The sequence below is a fragment of the Propithecus coquereli genome, unplaced genomic scaffold, assembly GCF_000956105.1.
Source record: "Propithecus coquereli isolate 6110/MARCELLA unplaced genomic scaffold, Pcoq_1.0 Scaffold234, whole genome shotgun sequence".
Lineage (NCBI taxonomy): Eukaryota > Metazoa > Chordata > Mammalia > Primates > Indriidae > Propithecus > Propithecus coquereli.
The window spans coordinates 3,107,482-3,112,803 of NW_012147886.1; positions in this window are offsets into that span (position 1 = coordinate 3,107,482).

Consider the following 5,322-nt stretch of genomic DNA (forward strand, 5'->3'; position numbering starts at 1 on the left):
GTATAGGTGTAAGAAAGAGAAGAGAAGGAAACCAATAAAGGTGTGCTTACGAGCTGGTTACTGCTTTGGGCAACCGGGGCTCAATTACACTGGGGACCTCTAGGAGACAATGCGGAATAAGCCTCAGGTTGTTCCACTAGAGGGGCAAGAAAGCTAAAATAATTATCCTCCACCTTCTGTTCCTCATTGGTTCAGGGCTACTCTTGAGGGACGTCCACTTCCTCTAACTTCTGGCAGCCCCCTGCAGAGGCTGAGTGCCTAGCGGGAAGCCCTCAGCAGAGAAGCCCTAGGTACCAGCATGCATGGAACTGATGGGTGATGAGAGGATACGGCAGAGCCCCCTCATCTTCTGTTACACCTGGCCTAAAGCTCCTCCTCCTCAACTGACAAAGCCTAACTTGTTCACCTTTAATTGCACATTTCTTGAGCAGATACCGTATTCCAGCCACTGGGGATACAACAGCAAGCAAGGTAGATGTGTTCCTTGCCCTTATGGTGCCTACACTGAAGTGTGGAAGACATATAAGCTAGCAGTTGTAATCAAGATTTACATTATAAAATTTTTCAAACATACAAGAAGTTAATTTTATAATGAACACTCAATTATCCATCATTCAGTTGAACAGTAGTTACTAGCATTTTGTCACATTTGTTTTGTCTTGTTCTGTGGATTTAGCTAAATTATTTTAAAGCAAATTACAGACTTTATAACATTGATTCCTATGTACTTTAGCATATAACATTTCCTAGAAGGAACATTTTCTTGTTTAACATTGTAACAGTATTACACCTAATAAAAATCAACAACCATTCCTAGTACTGAATACCTCATATTTAACATCAATTGACATGCAATTTAATAAACTCAGAGACTATATGGACTGGTTCTCTATCCAGTCCAATATCTTAATTTTATGTATGGTTGTAGTGATGGCAGATTAATTTCTCTGAAGTGGGGGTCAAAAGATCTGGTTTTAAGATCTGCCACTAACTTGATGATTAATGAATTTTGTGAGAGATCAAACTGGCTTAAGCAAAATATGGAATATAGTGGCTCATATAATGGCAAAGTCCAGTCATATTAGTGGTAACTATATATGTGTGTATGTGTGTGTGTATGTATATATGTGAAATCATTTATTCATCACAGTAATCTTATGAAGTTTCCACTTGTCATCTTCATTCACCTCATTGAAGGGACTGAGACATGCAGAAATCTAGCGATTTGCTCAAAGAGGTCACATTGCTTGTTTGTGGCAGAATTGTGATTTAAACTAGGGCAGTCTGACTCCAGTGTTTAGTTGAAGTTGGGTCCAGGGACTCAAATTATATTCACAGGACTCAATCTTCCTCTCATAACATGCTCTCTCATTTGTTCTTTGACTCTATTATCAAGCGGGCTTCCTCTCTTGATTGAAGCAAAGCTTGAATTTACTGCACCTTACTCTCATCCACCCCAGTAGAAATTGCATGTCTTGTTTTTCAACAGTTCTCAAAGCAAAGCTTTCTAATTGCATTTCATTGGCTCTCTTTTGCCTGGTTCAAGTCCAGAGTCATCTCTCAACCAGTCGCAAAGTCTGAGAAATGTGAGGATACAAAACATGCTGATTGGGCAGGCTTAAGCTGCATGTTCACCCCAGAGTGGGGACTGAGGTTAGCTCCTTTTACTGGATGGAGAATGAGAGAAATGGAGGCTCTCCAAAGGAAACCAGAGCGCTATTACCAGAGGAGTGAGAACTGAGTGCCGAGTGCCAAAAACTCATCCATGAGCAGCCTTGGATCCCAGCAAGAGCTCCCCAAAGCCTCCATTTTCTCACTTGTAAAGGGAAGGCAGTTGGACATCATCATTTCTAGGGAAGGCTTTTAGTCCCAGTCAACTAAATCCTATCCCATTTAGGAAATAAAAGGCTGAGAGATGGGAAGACATTTGCTCAAAGTGACAGCGACAATGGCAGAACGTGGATTAAAACTTGAGACCCATTAGTCCCAGCCCAGAGCCTATTCCTCTCATTTCCATAGCCACTGAAATGTGGAAGGCGCTCACAAAAACTATGCAAAACAAAAATACAACTGCTGGCATCAGTCCTTAGCTTAGAGGATCTGTGGTTTTGTAAAAGAGAAAAGGAGTAGGGTATAGTTATTGACCTCATCTGAAAGATAAATATTTGACCAACGATTCTTAATAAAACCCCCAAAACATACAAAAGAAATTTTTCAGATGATCCTTTAAGATTAACCTGAGTTTCCACAGGAATGTAGGGCTTATGCTGCCAGGTAATATATCTACATGTGTCTGATGTCATCAAAGTAGCTAATGGCTATAGACAGCTTCACCTGGCACAGCATCAAAGCTGTTGACAAGCAAAGGAGAGAAAGTCCACCCATGCTTGGCACGTCTGGATCTGTGTGGACTTATGGTGATCGTCACCTCTCAGTCACTTTGAAGTCAACCTACCTAGGTAATCAACTCGGAGGCCACCTCTCATCTTGGTCCTGAGAGAACAAAAGTCAATCTCTACACTTTAAAGAAAAATGAGAAATGGAATGTTTCAGTTTCTTCCCAACTTTTGGCTGGGAGGAAGACTTTTGTAAATGATAGAATGGGAATACAGAGGCGGAGGGATTAATGAACTTCATTTGCTGCTTATATTCTTGCTATCTAAGAAGGAAGAACTCATCAAAGTCACAAGAAAAAATCCCAGTGACAGTGTGTCTTCTCTTTGCCTATCTGCTCTGTTTCTCTCAGTTAACTAAGTACTCTTCTACCTCAGATGAATCACAAAGGAAGTACGTTTGATTGCTATTTGGTAATTTCTATTACCCTTGATATCAAACCTCCATGCAAGTAATTAGATACAGGCCACTGTTGGGCCAGCTTCCTACCCTATCTTATATTAGCCAGCCCTTCACCAAGTAAGTCTAGAGTTCTTTCTAAAGATGGGTGCTATGGGTAGGGAAGTTCAAATGGAAGGGGAAGAGAGAAGGCATATGACTTCATAACAGATTGGTCTGGTATACCTGCTCTTCTGCAAGTTGCAACTACAAGCCAACATTTGATTTCCTTTACTTCTCATTGTCATTTCAAAAAGATGAAATGAAATGTATAGCCAGGATTTGTGGTCTTGTGCAAGCAATAAGTTTGTAGATATCTGGTCACACTGTGGTGCAGAGATTTTCCTTTTTCCCTTACAGATCAATAGTGTCTTTGTATGGAAAGGAGAGTTCTCCCCTTCCCTACCCCATTACACACAACATTCAAAAACATGATGCTTACCAGTCACAAATGGCTTCCCATCTGCCATCATCCTGCTGGCTATTAACCCCTCATTAAAACACATAATTATATAGGAGGAAGAAAGTATAGTAGGAGCACCTACTTAGTACCAGGAACTGTGCTGTAGGTCATACATTTTCTGTCTCCAAATATCCTAACAACAATATACAAGGTAGATCTCGTTAACTCTGTTATATAGATGAGGAAATTGGGACTCAAAAAAGTTGGTTGACTTTTCCACAATCACACAGGAAGTAGGTGGCAGGACTGGGGTTCAAAGCCAGATCTATTATGACTCATCCTCCATGTTCTATTTTCTATTCCTTTTACATCTCTTCCCGGTGACTTGTGCAGTGCAGGGTGTTAGGAAAATGATTACTAAGATCAAAAACACATCAACACCCCCAACCTCTCATAATAGTCTATACAAAAAGGTTATGTGATCAAGCAAGTAGGATGTCTCTGCATATATTATTCCTCCTATAAAATTCACACTATTGACATATTCAAGATTCTAAATATGCACTAAATAACCCAGTTTAGTTGTGTTTGGCCAGTATTCCTTCAGTTCACTTGATCACAGAATGCTTTTTCTGATAACATCCATTAACATCTCATGAACACAGAATTCCATACAACATCCTTTAGAGAGCAAATTACAGCATCATATTATCTTTTTCTCGTTTTTTGAATGACAATATTGGCTCAGAAATGAAATTGTCATTTATGAATGACAATACTGGCTGTGAAAGAAGAAATGATATGTATTAGGACTCACAACTAGTAACTGGTAAAGCTGGAGCCAGAGGTCAGAGCCCCCAGATGCTAACGGTTATGCTAATAAAGGCTTGGCATAAAATAGTCATAATACTTTGTTTATTCTCCCTGTTATCCTTCCCTGGAAGGTCACTCATGAATCTCTCTTCTTAGCAAAATCTTACCACCTACCAAAGGAAATATTCTCTGACGTCTCCACCTTACATTGATCTCTCTCTCTCTCTCATAAATTCTTAAAACACTTGTAGAAGGATAAACGCAGAGAGAAATAAAGGCTATTCTTCCATTTTATGCTGAAACCTAATATCTCTAATCAAATGTGACACTTCTTCATTTTGAACCTACACATGGTTTAGTGTGAATTCCTTAATTCAACACTCAAAGTAGTCTCTGTAAATCCTATTGCATTGGCATGCAAGAAAAAAACATAGTTGCCATCTTAAATTCAGAGTATGATTTTGTCTGTCTTGTGTTGCCTTCCCCCTTCCCTGTTTTAAAATTTTATTCATACAATTGAAAAACAGAGACCGTATCTTCTGTTTTGAAAGTCCCTCAAGGTACCTAGCACATGGTGGAAGGTGTTATGTAAAATTATGAACTCAAATCATAACATTTCAGCATTTTAAGAGACCATAAAATTATAGAATCACAAAACTTGAAGTCTAGGAAAAAACTGACAAAATGTGAATCAAAGGGTCGAATGAATGTACAGGAAATAGTCACGGTAACAACAAAGTAGAGTTTGGTGCCCTCTGAATATCAAAGCCTTAAGGAACTTGAGGATACAATTGCTTTAAGTGTGTCTTTCTTATCAGCAGGTAAGTAACCCAGTGAAATGCCTTCTTTCAAATTCTTCTGAGATCAACAGGAACTTCTGGGATTTACTATAGTATTGGTGGAAGTTTTCTTTAACTTGTGCCTACAAGACAAGTAAATTTCCTGGGCACTTTCCTTCCCCTCAAGCTACGCTTTCCCTTCCTTCTAAGCTTTCGAAATCCTACTGAAGACTGCCAAAGGATGTGCACACCCTCTTACATAATACCCCAGGTCTGAGGCATAAGGTTGGAAGTGATTGGTTTAAAGTCTGTAAATAAAGCAAATAGATCCTTAGGTTCTTCTCCTTGCCAGCTATCTGACTCTGGCTTCTCCTTCACTTTGAAAAGTTGAGTTGCTCAAATCTCGCAGTAGAATCAAACACATGAAGACAGAGAATAGGAGAGAAATATTAGAAAATCAATCTAGGAAGTTGAACATCTAAATAAGAAGAATTC